The sequence below is a fragment of the Hakea prostrata genome, chromosome 5 (assembly GCF_041222555.1).
Source record: "Hakea prostrata isolate BN-2017 chromosome 5, UWA_Hpros_2, whole genome shotgun sequence".
Classification (NCBI taxonomy): domain Eukaryota; kingdom Viridiplantae; phylum Streptophyta; class Magnoliopsida; order Proteales; family Proteaceae; genus Hakea; species Hakea prostrata.
Genome location: NC_142604.1, coordinates 50,112,473 through 50,129,355, shown reverse-complemented (window position 1 = coordinate 50,129,355; position 16,883 = coordinate 50,112,473).

Sequence of the window (16,883 nt, the reverse complement as noted above, 5' to 3'; positions counted from 1 at the left end):
CATAAAGTAGATGGTTTTCCAAATTATGTTGAAATATCTATAGTTTTTTTTTTTTTTTTTTTGGGTAAAGAAATATCTAGAGTTGGAGGTCCATTTTTAGGGTTTCATTTGTACCAAAATATTATTTAGAGAGAATCATGTAAATTTTGATCCCCACATAAATAATAATTTTATCGTATGACGAAGGTGAAATTTTGGCAATGACTTGCCAGCCGAGTCAGAGTTCTAATAATTCAATTTGTTTCAATATTCTTTAAAATTTATATAGATGCTCAATCATAATTTGGTGCATCATATTCATATAGAAGCCTAATGAATCGTATAATGTGATGTGATTCCACCTCTCTTATGATCATAGTTTGGGATCGAAAAGACTACTTATTGAAAAAATGTGAAGTTTATGTAAATTCTCAATCTTCCTAATGAATCGCACAATGTGATGTGGTTCCACCTCTCTTACGATTATAGTTTGGGATAAAAAATACTACTTATTCAAAAAATGTGAAATTTACGTAAATTCTCAATCTTCTTTTCATGCATAACAAAATGGCTCCTTTGCCTTTGGAAACCTTGGAGCACTTTGAATTTCTTCGATACGATATTTAATTCTAATGGAAATTTGGATGTAGTATCATGTCCTTCCAAATTTTTTTTTTTAAGAAAAGGATAAATACATGCATCTTGACAAATAATCTCATAAGAGAGGGATTCTTGGCTATTTTGAACGAAAATCTTCTTCAAATCAAAGGTTTGGTCAATAAAAACACTGGCAAACACGTGAAAACAGTGAATTGAAGATCAACATCTGACTCAAAGAAGTTAACAAATCTAATCTCTTGCCTAGGTTGCCTTAGCACAGACCAAGGACTTTCAAGGTATAAAGCCCGTAGAAAGTATAGTTTGAAGCAGTATAAAGCCCGTATAAAGTATGGGTTTGAAGCAGTATTTTCATTAATCTAAGTGAAAGAAATACGTATTAAAACAACTTATGCTAGAAATTACAAGGCAACAACTACCTGGTGCTAGAACCCCCCCCCCCCCCCCCCCCCCCCCCCCCCCCCCCCCTTCCCCGAATCAAAAGAAATAAATATATAACGTATTATTTATGTCAATCACTTACCCGAATGTAGTAGAATGGCGAAGGAACGGCACGAACTTTCACGGGGTGAGTTGAGGTGTCTGACGGTACTTTTCCTTAGGTATTTGACGCCCCCTTTATCTTTTGGGTTTGACCTTGCGTTCTTACCTCCAAGATACAACAACTCCTAGATCCGCGGGCCCTCCCGGGTCTACTTGCAAAGGAGATCCGAAGGTAATACGCGGCACCGAATGAAGAAAACAAAAGAAGGAATTTTCTAACACTAAATTTTCGAAGTTTGTTTTCACCAAAACGGAATGGAATCTTGTTCGAGCTTAACCTCTATTTCCGACTCGTATGGACACCTTGAGAGGGCTGCACTGTATGATCAATCACCTCCCTACTGCAAAACCTAAAATCGGGTTGTCCCCAAGTCCCAAGTCCCATCATAGACAACTTAATATTATTTATATAATATTACAGTGCCCCATGGCTTGGTCAGACTAGGGTCTACGGACCACTACCGCAACCACGCCCGACTTGGTCCAGGTCGTTGCATGCGCGTGATCCACACATAGCTCTCTACCAGCATACACCCCACTTAGGAGCTATATATGATTATATAATCATATAATCATTAGCTCCATCCGATGTGGGACTAAATGCATATGGTAATCTAAATCACCTAATATACATCCAGAAGAGTCCTATAGAAACAAGAGTCCTAAAAAAAAACTAGGGAGATAGAGTTTTAATGATTTTTAAACTTATCTAAATAGTATATTATATTATATTATATATTTTTTAAAACAAAATCCAACAGGTGCGAGAAATATGTATTCAAATGGGTAATGTTTTGTATTTCTACCACCAGTTATTCAGTCTTGATTAATGGAAGCCAACAAGAATTTTTTAAACCCACAAGGGGTCTTAAGGCAAGGTGATCCATTGTCATCCGGCCCAAATCTTTGTGTTATGCACAAAGTTTTAAAGTTTTATCATCTCATATGGAAGATGCACGATTGCATAAGAAGCTAAAAGGAATCAAGATTGGTAGAGGATGTGAGAGTCTTACTCATTTAGCCTTTGCTGATGATATCATTCTCTTCTTCTAAACAACAACAAAGGAAGCAAGAATATTTCAGGACTTGATACAAGATTATTGCAAAAGATCCAAACAATGGTTAAACATCAGCAAAACTCGGGCTCATTATAGCCCCAACACATCTAGTAGCTTGAAAAGAATCCTCTCCACCCAATTCCATATTAAACCAACAATACCTGAGCATTCCTCTCATTAACAGCAAATTGAAAAAGAAGCATTGTGACACTCATTCAATGGGTGAATACTCTTTTGCAAAGCTGGAAATCAAAGTTGCTTAGTGTTGCGGGGAAAACTATAGTAATACGGATCTTCATCTCTAGCCATGCCATCGCATTTCATGTCATGCTTCAAATTACCCAAGTCTACCTTGGAAGAGTTGGAAAGAGCAAACACGAATTTCTTTTGGTCAAGAGGAGAGAAAAGTATGGTTCACACGATCAGCTCGAATATTATCAGTTAATCAAAGAGAGTAGGAGGTTTGAACATCAAAAAAATTGGAAGTTATGAACTTGGCGCTTCTATCTCGAAAGGTGTGGGAACTCCTCAAGCCCACTGAATCACTTTGGAGAAATTTGATGAAACAAAAGTACTTCAAAGTGTTTTGGTGTTTTGTATTCTGCAGGTCCATATAATTATAATTAGGTTGTATTTGTAATTGGATCACAAGGTTAAAATTGTAATTATATGGGAATTAGGGTTTTGGGTTTCCTTATAGTCTCTGTTGGATAACCTAGATGAATCAATCTCTATAGGCGATTGGAGAACCCAACAAAGGGATAGGGATTGGGGGCAAGAAAATGGTAACACTTTGTGAGGTGTGAGAGTAGTATGAGGTTTCCTAAAAATAGTAGAACTTCTTTTCTCGCTAGTGGACGTAGGCAAGGTTTTGTTGAACCACATTAAATTCCTCGTGTGTGTTTTGCTTGTATTTCTTCTTTATTCGTGTTTGTGCATCCGTATCCCCAACTCGTTGGTGATTGGTTTGGTCGTGAAGAAGATGATCTATTGTGATCGGTTGATCGTTAGAATTTTAAAAAGAAAAAGAAGAAGACAGTCAAACGGTTTTTGATGGAGTTGAAACCATGAGGGAAAAACAAAATGATTGGTTTTAATTATGGGTTTTCTAGGTTTTTAAACCTTTTTTCCCCTGAAGATGTAATGGTTACATCAAAGAAAATAAAAATAGTTGAGAATGTGAGATGGTGGAAAGTGGAGAAATAGGAACAAAAAGAAAAAAAAAATGATTCGATAGGAGAAAAGACAAAAAGGAAGTAAAAAAAAAAAAATTTTCTTTTTGTCACACCCCACCCAGCCGGATCCGGGTCGTACGCGCTAACTGTGGGGTTGATACACTACAGGACCAAGGTTCAGTGATAAACCCATACAATCACATGACATAGCATAATCAAAGGACAAGAATAAACCAAGATTAATATTAAAGTTATAAAAACTGGATAATCATGAGGTTACAATAATCCATTAACTAAAGTTTAAATCATAACTTAAAGCTAATCAAAATTGAACTTCAAAGTTTACAAGGAAGAATTGTTTGTTTGCAGTGAAAATATTCTAGATACTTTGATGGAAGGTGACATCGCCCCTCTCAAAAGGTTTAAGAATGAAAATGCAACACAACACTACAAGGGACACAATTGACTCCAAAGATATTGCCGACTCTCCCCTAATACCCAGCTCCTTAGGAGCAGTTTGGGCACGGGCACGAAGCTCCATGCGAGTCCACCTCCTCACAAGTCGCTCCCTCAAAATAATCTATTGACGACGGATCCTCCATTTGAATGGAGTCTTCATAACTTATAGCAAGATCTAAAAGAACATACATATAAAATGACTAAGTTCAACAGAACTCAGTGAGGTCAACTCAACCACACATCAAGCATTCATTCACAATTTCTCTCATCACATATATATGATTAATAATGATAATATAAATAATGAATGAATATGAAATCATGCTTCTAACTCTATCATGAGGTCTCTATGGTAGACACGCATTAAATTATACACCAGTCTCCTTTGGGCAGTCTCCCTCAACAAGGGACGTCTATTAGGTTTTCCGCAGTTGTTGGGTCAAGCCACATCAATCCATGGTAGGGGGTATAGGTCACCATTCTCTCACATCACCATTTGGCATGAGAACTAGCGCGTGTCGAGGACAACTCTTGGCCTAATGCATAGTCATATGGTCTCGTGCTACATATGGTCAGTATATCATTCCTCAATGGGAGGCATCTGTTAATCCGATATCCTTATCCACCTAGAAATGAGATCCTTAATAGGAGACATCTGTTGGATTCCATTTCTCAACCCTATGGTCATCCACATATATATAGGCAGACGCTCTCGTGGCTTCCCCCTGCGAAAATCGCACATTGCATTGAAGTGACACGAGCCCAAACTCTATAAATATGCAACCCTACCATCTCATGATGGCAGTGGGGTTGCTTGATGCTCACAGGACCTAACCACTTACATCACGGGTTAACCGGCTTCAATACCCCTACTGGAAGGGTAGTAGTACTCATGAGGTTACCTAGCCAACACATCTAGACACCTAGTATTCATGTACTTAGGTCTAAGTGCATATATATATATATATATATATATACATACATACAAGAGGGCAAAGTCCCACAATCAAATCCACACATTCACATTATTCTCATATCATAATTCATAAAATTTGAAAGTAGAGACAAACATAAATGATCTTACCTTAAAGACCGTTCACGCAAAGTCACACACAATTTATAATAGAATACAAGATATAAAAAATAATGAAGATTCAAACAATACCATCAATCATGTGAGATATCGTTAAGTATTTTCCTCACCTTTCAAGCTTATATAAATCTCTGAGTCCTAAAGAAATCCACCAAAAAAAGAGTGTAATTGACCTAAAATAACCCTAGAAACATAAGAAACTAAATGAGCAAATATCATGGATCGTCCGAAACCAAAGGGGGGTAAAAAAATACACACCCGAACAAGGGGCAGGGGGTTGAGCCACATAGGGCCGGTCGATTGCCTAGTCTAGGGCTCAGGCCATCATGCTCTATCTCGTCCCCAATTCGAAATCAACTTGCAATGGGACTTTGGGGTCTTTAATTTGACAACATTAGGATCCCCAAACTATCTTCAAACACCCCAATTGGTTCTCAAACGAAAACCCCCAATTAGGGCTCTCAATGTTTGCCCACAGACGTTTCTGAGATGTTCAAATTGGTTTCAAATGCAAAGGATTGCATGAACCAATTCTCACAAATGTTGATAAACATTAATGGGGCAATAAGAAGCATTCAATGTTTCCCAACAATAATAATCACCACAACAATGGAAAGATTTCATCATAAATGCATTCAAAAGAGAAGTTGTGAAGGGGTTTTCGAGTCTCCTTGCCTTATCGTGCAATTTCCTTTGTATCTCGCAATTCGGCACCACCAAAGGAGGGAAGAAGCTTCAAAATCACAAGCTCTCCTTCTCTTCACGTTCTCACCCTCCCTCTTGCATAAACAATACGTTTGTGGGGTTAGAGAAACATAAAATAAGGTTTTAAACCCGAAATTCCAAATCTGCCCCGAAACTAGGCAGGGGTGGTCGACCCAGCCGGTCAATTGCCTCTAACCAACCGGCCCTATATCTCCTTCATGAGAAAACTAATTACGAGGGGCTTTGAAGGGTAAAAAGTTCATTTCAAGGACTGATCAAAGGTATAGTTAACCTCAAATTTCGAGTTCTTTAGCATTGGTTTATGAAAATGCCAAAACCTCATTTTTATGCCTTCTAGACTGAACTTCTCTCTTCTTTTGAAATCCATTAGAGTGATCAAGTCTTCATCGTGGTCATCCACCTCCTTAGGTTAGATTTCTGAACACCCGGGCTCAACTTGTATTTTCACACCCCACCCACTTGGATCTGGTCATATCCGAATACCCGTGGGGGTGATACACCGCAAGACCTAAGTTCAGTGACAATTCCATACAACATATGATATATTATAATTAAAAGGACAATAATAAATCAAGTGTAAATAACAAGTTATCATATATGAATTATCAATAGGTTACAGTCATCCATTATCTAAAGTTAATCAAAATGGATATCAGAGTTTAAAGGAAGAATAGTTTGTTTGTAGTGGAATTTAAACTAAACTAATTCTCTAATGGAATCCAACCCCATAAGAACACTCCTGGCATGGGCATGAAGCTCCATGCGACTCTACATCTTCTTCAATCACTCTTTCAAGAAAGTCTACCAGCGACGGATCCTCCATTTGGAAGGAATCCTCATAACCTGCAGTATATTATAATAGAAACAAACATATAAAACGAATGAGTTCAACAGAACTTAGTGAGGTCAACTTAACATCATATCATGCATTCGTTCACAAAATCCCACACCACTACATATAGCATGAATATCGATAATGTAATTAATGATAATGACATAATATATGAATGATTATGATATTATTCTGCTAACTCTATCATGAAGTCTCTATGGTAGACATGTATTAAGTAGTCCACCAGTCTCCTCTGGGCGGTCTCAATCACTCTCCCTCAATAAGAGACGTCCATTGGGTTCTCCGCGCTTGTTTGGTCAAGTCACATCAATCCTTGGTTAAGGTATAAGTCACTGCTCTCTCACATCACCGTTTAGCATGAGAACTGGCGTGTGTCAAGGATTACTTTAGGCCCAATGCATAGTCATACGGTCTTGTACTACATATGATCCAGATACTTCCGCTATAACACCAATCAACTCGGTCTAGTATCCTTTTCCACCTAGAAATGGGATCCTCAATGGGAGACATCTGTTGGATACCATTTCTCAATCCTATGGTCATCCACATATAATGGACATGATGCTCTCCATGTCCTCTCACGGGTTGGTTACAAGTCTTGAGCACCCGTGAGCCCTTATCTATTATATGCAACCCTACCATCTGATGATGGCAATGGGCCTGCTTGATACTTCCGCTATAACACCAATCAACTCGGTCCAGTATCCTTTTCCACCTAGAAATGGGATCCTCAATGGGAGACATCTGTTGGATTCCATTTCTCAATCCTATGGTCATCCACATATAATGGACATGATGCTCTCCATGTCCTCTCACGAGTTGGTTACAGGTCTTGAGCACCCGTGAGCCCTTATCTATTATATGCAACCCTACCATCTGATGATGGCAATGGGCCTGCTTGATGTCACATGACCCGTCCACTGACATCAAGGGTTAACCGGTTTCAATACCCCTACCGGAAGGATAGTAGTACTCATGAGGTTATCTAGCCAAACACTTCTAGACACCTAGCATTCATGTACTTAGGTCTATATTGCATACTGATGCAAATTCAATCAGGTAATAGGCGAACCCACAACCCTAGTTGGTAAATAGACATAAAAGAATCTAAGTCTCAAAACCAATCCCACACACATTCTCATATCATCATTCAAAGAATATTGAAAAATAGAAGCAAACATACTTTCTTACCTTTTATTCGTGCAAACTCAAACATATAATTACAAGATAATAAATATTAAAGCAAGACAATATATCAATAATAAAAATTAATTAACATCATTAAACATGCAGAATAAGGTTAAGTATATTCCTCACCTTTCTAGTTAGTAAAAGCTCTCCAAAGTTCCACAGAGTCACAAATTCGCCCACAAGAGTCGGTGGTTATACTCACAATAATCCTAATCATGTAAGAGAATTAATAGATATTAATTGAAGTCAATTGGGTTTCAAAATATATCCCAAAATCATCCTACAAAAATCTATCTGTCATATGGGTTCAAACCCACCGTTCTCAACCTAATTTCAGCCAAAAGTCCTTATTTCGCCACCGATTTGTAGTTGAATCGAAACGAAACTTTGGGAATGTATAATTGGCAGTAATAGGGTCCTAAATGTACCATCAATTTGACCCAATTCTTTCTAAATAAAAAAGCCCCAAATTTGGCTCTCACGAGTGCCCACGGGCATCTTTGAGAGCCAAAACGCGAAATCATTTGCAATGATTCACACAAACTACTCACAAACTAGAGGGAAGCACAAATACAACTATTTATAAGCATTCAATATACCTAACATGCTTCAACTATCGAAATCCAACATTCAAAGTGAAGAAACCCCACAAACCTATGTTTGGGTTTGAAGGATTCTCACATTTTCCAACGTTCTCGCGACGATCTAGGTCACAATGTGCTTTCGAGTGGATGAAATCCACTATTCTCCTTGGTTTCTCCTCCTCTCCTAGCTCAGCCTCGTACTAGCATTACAAAATGTGTGTATGAGTAAATAGGAGCTTAAAATAGGGTTTTAAAATACAAAATCCCGATTCTGCCCCGTCACTAGGACGAGAAGTTGGGTCAAGGCTATCGGGTCACCCAACTGGTCCACTCAATCGGTCCATGTTTGGACCCCCATCCGGGGTCCGATTCCGGTGATTCTCGGCTTGAATGAAATGTCATTCGATTATCTTCATTTGGGTATATTTACCTCATTGATCGGACTCTCCATCGTCAATTTATGGACGTGCCAAAGTCGTATTTTTAATGCCTTTGTGATTGACCTTCTCTCTCCTCTTAAATTCTAGGAGAGTGGCCAAGTCATCATTAAGGTCATCCACTATTATGGGGTCTATTTCCAAACCTTTGGAATTGACTCGAATGGGCCACAATTGTCGCCGACTCGAGTTTTGAGTTTGTGGTCTTGAAAACATGGGTTAAAGGGTTAGAAATCTGGGGGATTTCACACGTATAATCCAGAGTTGTCCCTTACTTGCACTCCGGGTTCGTGGTCTTGAAACCAATGGGTTGAAGGGTCAAAAATCCGAGGGATTTCACACTTTTATTTATTTATTATTAGATCAGTGTATAGGTTGTTTCCACAGGATTTTGTGTAAAAGTGTTTTGTACAGATTAGGTGTTCTTAATGTTTTTAGGCTTTCCAAACTTAGTGGAAGTGACAGATCAAGGAGATTTCATTTCGTTGGTATTGATCTTGTGAGCTCATCCTGAGATCAACAATCAGGTTCTTTAGGTTGATTGATTGGTACGAAAGACAAAGATTATGTGAATTATACAGGCTTACAGGGAGTGTGGAAACAGGTGGAGCTCCAGTTGGCACTCAAGCAAGGGGTACAAGCAAGAAGAATTTGCAAGTTTTTTGGGTACCCAACAAGGGCGATTTTGGAATGAAGCATGTTTTGCTTCAAACTTGGTGAATGGCAGGGATTTCTCAAAGCCGGTAGTAGTAGTAGGAGAGGTGGAGCCATGTCATGTCATATGGCGGTGATGAGCTGTATGAGATGGGACACCCTATATGTGGGGGTGTGCACCATGCTGGTTTTAGTGATGGCATTCAGGAGTTGCACTTCTGAAGGGGATGTGGGCCATGTAGTAATGTGTGGCGGATGCACAAAGACAGGTGATTGTAGAGAGACATCATCAACATGTTTTCTTCAAGGTGGTTTGTAGAATTCAAGCCAAGGTGAAACTTGTTGGATTTTGGTGTTTTGTATTCTGCGAGTCCATATAATTATAATTATGTTGTATTTGTAATTGGATCAGGGTTTTGGACAATTACTTGTACAGGGTTAAAAAGTGTAACTATATTGGGATTAGAGTTATCTATAAATAGTTTCCATGGGATAACCTAGATGAATCAATCTGCGTAGGCGATTGGATAACCCATCCCAAGGAAAGGGATTGGGGGCAAGCAAAGTGTTTCTTAGAAATAGTGGAACTTCTTTCTCTCTGGTGGATTTAGGCAGGGTTTTGCCGAACCATATTAAATTCCTCGTATGCGTTTTGCTTGTGTTTCTTCTTTGTTTGTGTTTATGCATCTGTATTCCCAACAGGGCATGGAAATCCATCATCATGTCAAGGGACTTTATGAAGCCAGGACTTCTTCACATCATAGGAGATGGAGAAGCAATTGATCCATGGATACATAGGTGGATCCCAGGTATGGATCAGCTTTGAGCTCCCTTCCCACTTTTACCTAATGCTCCTAGACATGTATCATGCTTCATAAATCAAGATCAACAAACTTGGAATCAAACTCTAATAAGGGAATGTGGCCACCTGAATTTGAAGATGCAATCATGCAAATTCAGATTCCCTTACTGCCAACAAAGTGATGAAATCATCTAGGCCTCACACCATTTGGACAATTTTCAGTTGCTTTAGCTTACCGATTGACAATAGGGGAAACTCCAACTGCAGCAATTACCTTTTGGATGAAGCTCTGGCATTTAAATCTTGTCCCTAAAATAATCTTGTTCATTTGGAAAATCTTGCATGATAGAGGGTTGACTCTAGACTTACTCAAGAGCAGGGGCTGCAATGTGTCAATGGTTTGTACCTTTTGTGGTTTTCAAAACAATGACAACACATCTTCCTAGAATGCTTTTTCAATTAATAAGTATGGAGACATTTAAATCTCACATAGGAATTGAATAAAAGCCTAAAGGAGCAAATGATGCAACTCATTACATAGAAAGCCAACACCAGAGAGGAAAGGAAATCTTTGCATCTACTTCTAAATACTATGGAATATATGGATTAATTGCAATAATGTGATACACAATTGTCACAGTCAAATTCCATGGGAATCACCAAGTTAAGCAAGACAATAACATAAGAGTTCTTAGAAGGCAAGATAGTTGAATCATCCTTTCACAAGGAAAGAAAGAAAGTGAGACGGAACCACCACAAGAAGGATGGATAAGACCAATATAGATGGGTCATGTCAATTAGTAGAAGATGCATCTACTCACGTAGGTTATGGAGGAACAATTAAAGATCATCATGGTAGGATGCTCGTCTGTTTTTATGAAGGTTGTGGACAACAATCCTCCACGGTAACAAAAGCTCTAGTGCTTAAAAGAGCTCTTTTATGGGCAGTGGAATTGGCTTTGTCAAATCTAATAGTTGAAGGAGATAATTGGGACATCATTGATCTTCTAAAACATTCATAAGAGAACATTGCTCAAGAATTAGAACACTTATTCACGATAGCAGAAGTTTGACAAAATCGATTGAATCCATTTCTTTCAATCGTACTGTTGCTGCACAATCCTGTTCGTCCCTTCAGCCGGATGAACCTGCAAGAATGAGCTCGACCGTGGAGGTCGAGTTTTCACCTCCAACGATCTAGTTAGGAATCCGATTGAGGAAGATAAGAAAGTAATGAACAATAAGAATTCGAATAGTGATAGTTCTATTCAGTGTCCCTTTCTCTTGTGCTCCCTTACCTTTTTATAGGTTTTCTACGTATGAGTTCGTCTCGAACTAAAACATTACTTGGACTGCAATACGAACTTTAGTGATTGAGTCCTACTCAAATATAAGTTATTGAGTCCCAGTTGAATACTTTGTCTTCGGTTATCAATCTACTAGGATTCACTTTGTTATCCTGCCTTTACACTTGTATAACCGACCTTGACTTGGTCTGTTCGACCTGGGTGTATCCGAACTAGTTCGACCTGGGTTTATCCGACCTGGGTTTATTCGAACTGGTTCGAGCCATTTTATTTATTCTATATCATAAGCCCCCAAGTCTCTGAAGTCCGAGCTTCATGTTGTTCGGCTTTTAGAGATTTGATGGCCGAACATGCTTGAACTTCCGACCAACAAAACTTTGAATCTTTTGTATCTGAGAAATCTGATTTTTAGATTAGGATTGTCTGAAAAGTATAAGAACCTACTGTTTCTCTTGCACTTCATTTGTAAACCTTTTATTTCTTGGTTTACAGGATGGCTTGTGCTTTGGTCCAATCTCTGGTCAAAGCATTAAGTCCGGCTAGGCAAGATTTCTTTTCCCTTCAACAGGCCAAGCAGCGTAACAAGGAATTAGAGACTGAGTTGTTAGCTCTAAAGTCAACTAACACATCTTTAGTTGCTCAAGAGGCCGACCTTCTTAGTGAGTTGGCTGCTATGAAGGGGGCCAACGAGGCACTGGTGCAAGAAAAATCTTCTCTTCAATCTAGTTTTGGAAGAGGCTGAAGGCTCCTTGGTGGGCAAGGATGCCGAAATTTCTAGTCTCAAACCTAAGTTGGAGAGCTCAGATAATGTTGTTGCTTGGCTGACCAAGATGGTTGAGGAGAAAGCCCCTTGCGTCTTTGAAGATCTTTCTAACGAGCTTCGCCATGAATTATTAAAAGATGGGTCAAGACGGCTGGGTGCAGAAAGTTTATGGCCAAGGTCGCGTCTCCGGGCTATATCTATGCTCGGCGCCAGACCTTCCAAGGCATCATTGGAGCTTTCAAGGATCTGGATCTGGAGAAGTTTCAAGCTTTGACTGATCCGGGGATTTATGACGACCCTAAGATCCCTCGACCACATTGGTGTGTGAATGCTCCTAAATTTCCGAAGCCTCAGAATGTTGAAGTGGTCGGTTTTTTAGACTCGGATTGGGATCCAATGCCTGAGACTGGGACTTCAAAATCCTCTATTGTCAAAGATGGATCCGACTAGGCAAAACCGGACTAAGTTTTTGAATTGTTGTTTTCTTTTTGAACATATGTATGACCTATTTTGGTCCTTCTTTTGATTTATGCCATTCTCTTTTTTGTAGTCTCTGCTTGTTCGGAATGGACGTGTTTATTTTTGTTTAATATCTAAGGGTTTTCGGTCCTTTGATGCCTCTGCCTTCCCGAACAAAAGAGCTCGGTTATTTGTAGATCTGATAAATTTTTGATCTTTTGGTGCCTAATAGGTTTAGGTCTTTTAGTGCCTAAGGAACTTAGGTCTTTTGATGCTTAAGGGACTTAGGTCTTTTTGTGCCTAAGGAGCTTAGGTCTTTTTGTGCCTAATGGTCTTAGGTCTTTTTGTGCCTAAAGAACTTAGGTCTTTTCTTCCCGACCTGAGTAGATCGGTTTTTTATGCCGAGTAAATTTTTAGGTCTTTTTAATGCCTAAGGGTCTTAGGTTTTTTAGTGCCTAAGGAGCTCAGGTCTTTTAGTGCCTAAGGAGCTTAGGACTTTTTGTGCCTAAGGAGCTTAGGTCTTTTAGTGCCTAAGGAGTTTAGGTCTTTTTGTGCCTAAGGAGCTTAGGTCTTTTCTGCCTAAGTATCTTAGGTCTTTTTGCCTAAGTATTTTAGGTCTTTTTTGCCTAAGTATTTTAGGTCTGTTTTGCCTAAGTATCTTAGGTCTTTTCTGCCTAAGAACAAATCTTAGGTCTTTTTTGTGCCTAAGGAACTTAGGTCTTTTTCGTGCCTAAGGAACTTAAGGCTTCTTTCTGCATAAGGAACTTAGGGCTTTTCGTGCCTAAGGAACTTAGGGTTTTTTTTTGCCTAGGAACTTGGACTTTTTCGTGCCAAGGAACTTAGGGTTTTTTCTGCCCAAGGAACTTAGGGTTTTTTTTCTGCCAAGGAACTTAGGGCTTTTTTGTGCCTAAGAAACTTAGGGCTTTTTTCTGCCTAAGGAACTTAGGGCTTTTTCTGCCTAAGGAACTTAGGGCTTTTTTTTTTTCTTAAAGAACTTAGGGCTTTTTTTTTCTGCCTAAGGAACTTAGGGTTTTTTTTCTGCCTAAGGAACTTAGGGCTTTTTCGTGCCTAAGGAACTTAGGTCTTTTTTTTTCTGCCTAAGGAACTTAGGGCTTTTTTTTTCTGCCTAAGGAACTTAGGGCTTTTTCGTGCCTATAGAACTTAAGGCTTTTTTCGTGCCTAAGGAACTTAGGGCTTTTTTTTGCCTAAGGAACTTAGGGCTTTTTCGTGCCTAAGGAACTTAGGGCTTTTTCGTGCCTAAGGAACTTAGGGCTTTTTCGTGCCTAAGGAACTTATGTCTTTTTCGTGCCTAAGGAACTTAGGGCTTTTTTGTGCCTAAGGAACTTAGGGCTTTTTCGTGCCTAAGGAACTTATGTCTTTTCGTGCCTAAGGAACTTAGGGCTTTTTTGTGCCTAAGGAACTTAGGGCTTTTTCGTGCCTAAGGAACTTAGGGCTTTTTTTCTACCTAAGGAACTTAGGGCTTTTTTTCTGCCTAAGGAACTTAGGGCTTTTTTCGTGCCTAAGGAACTTAGGTCTTTTTCGTTGATGCCTAATTTCTTAGGTCTTACTCTTTTTTATGCCTAAGGAACTTAGATATTTTTCTTTTTGATGCCTAATTTCTTCCCAATGTTGGTCGAATAGAGTGATTGTGGTTGACTTGTAGGTTTCTAGTATAATAGTCTTTTAGACTTGTATATCTAGACCTCTTTCGTCGAGCATGGCTACTTCTATGTTTTGCGTACAAAGAGGTCAAGATGTGAGATGTTTATCTCTCTTTACTCCACCGAGCATGATAGATTAAGTCTTTTTTAAGCTGTTATGCTTCATCCACCCGAGAACTTTTGCTTGTATGTAGAACTCATTTCTCTCGATCATGTATGGTCGATTATATCTTGAGCTTCCATACTTGTAATTTTGATGATATTTTTCTATCCACGAGCTCAAAGGCTTTGAAAATATTGTATATAAGACTTTTGTTGTAGAAGCTAAATACATTGGTGCTACTGAATTCCAGTGCTAGCTGACTTAAGAGTAATATTGCTTGATATTCCACATTCAACTCTAGGTTTTATATGGCGAATAATCTTGCCTCGAAACCACAATCTATCGTGATTCGAGGAGTCTGGGCGGAAAATCTGGAGTTAGAGTTCGTGATGTAATCGCTTGGTATCAACTCATCTCTATTTCAATTGAATCTTATATTCCGCCGTTTCTTTGATATAGGAATCCATAAACACCATGTTGAAGAAAATTAAGCCTGAACTTCAACTATTGATCTGAGCTTTCCCCTTTGTCTTGAATGGACTAAAGGGAGAATCTTTAGGGAAATCCATAGAGAAAAATAGATGCCATATTTTATTTGGGAATGGGGAGGCCCCACAATTGTTGTTGCCACTTTAATATACCATCACCGTGTTCTAGGTGTGAGTTTGTGAGTCGAGGAAGCCCAAAAAGATATAAGCTGATGATTTGAGCAATAAAGAATCTTTGCGAGCGATATCGATACGCAACAAAAGGGAAATGAAGCCTCTTCAAATTCTGAATCATTTCTTCTTGAAGCAAAGCCTCATAGCTAAAGCGTTTGAATGGATTTGCTTTCTGCTAAGTTTTGAAGAGCGATGAATCAGGTGGGCTACGATGAGATTAATAATAGTCCCATACCAATTTGGTGAAGTTTTATAGGACTGGCATTTTTGTTCTTCAACATCGTTGTAGATTTTGTAGGCGATATATAAGAGGAGCTGATCTTGGCATTAGATAATCTTCAGATGTTTTTCTTCAACATCACTAACTGTGCAAAAGGATATGTTGGTGAACAGAGGAATTATGGCGAGTAAGAAGTTACTCCTCTGTGAGTATAGGGGTGGTGACACTTATGGTGACAGCTCCTTAATATCAATCAGGTTGTCAAGCCGAAGAAAGTGAAGTCCCTGGTCCTCTGAAAGATAATATCTATAATCACGCGTAGGAGGATCCAACTGATAGAAGAAACTGATGGGCATTGCCTCAGTTCTCTTGTAACCAACTGATTAATTGTCTTTCAATGATTCTTGATGTATAAATGTGAGGATTTGATAAGAATATGTCATATGGTTGCACCATTTTTAATTTTCCTGCTTTACTTCTCCAGATGTCCACATCTCTTTTGATAGAAAATGCATGTTTGAGACAAATCACAGGGAGAGTTCGTTGAGGGCTGCTCTCTGAGAGCTCGAAAGTTCGAGCAAAGAACACAATTGATAGAAGGTTAAGGAGAAGCATTCCGAGGAATTCCGCCAAATTCTTTGCCACCAGAACCGTTCAAGCCTTTGGTGGCTTTTCATCGAACACGTGGTGGTGAAATTTGAAGGCGATGCTGAAATGCGAGCACGAATTTCAGTGTCTTGAATGTAGTGAAATATAGTGCAGAACAGGCTTTTCTCTGTGCACTTTAATTATATTGCACTGAGGAGGTGGTGCTAGTACCTCTGTCGTTATCTTCAGTTGCTTTTCTGAAGGAGCAGAAATCGACGCGAGCTCTGAAGTGGGTGCTGGTTCATTTGTAGGAACATCCTTCTTTGGGCTGAGGGCATCTGATTTGGATGGGATGCAACGAGACGTTTGAAGTAATTATCACCAAGAGTCCCACGTTTCTCGACACATATAATCTTGAGATTTAACTAAGCAGCTTTAATGGCATCAACATAGTCACTAGGTCTTCCACCGATCAACACGACATCATTGTCTTCGGATCCAGAAGAAGATAAGTTTTTGGAGAAGAGAGAGAATATCTTTAGAGCATTGAATATCTTCTTCATTAATTTGTAGTTGATATAGTATCTTTGCCATTCTTGAATATGAGCTTCTTTCAGCTTCTTCCCAAAGGAAACCATCTTATAGTAGAATTATAGCAACGAAGCTGAATTAGCCTTCTATCCGAGTGAATCCAAAACTTTGAAACAACTTAGATGAACATCAACAAACAAATAAACCGGAGAGACTAAGCTTATTCTACTGAAACGGAAGAAACAAAGCGGATAGTTCCTGGTTTCACCGGACGAGACGAATAACTTTCTTCGTGTCCGTCGTTTTCTGAGTTTTGAAGCTTTTCAATCACAGCAAGCGAGCCAGCGAGCAATGGAGAGAAAGAGAGAGAGAGTAGCACAGGCGGAAAAGCTTTGAAATTGAAGATCAAACTCTACT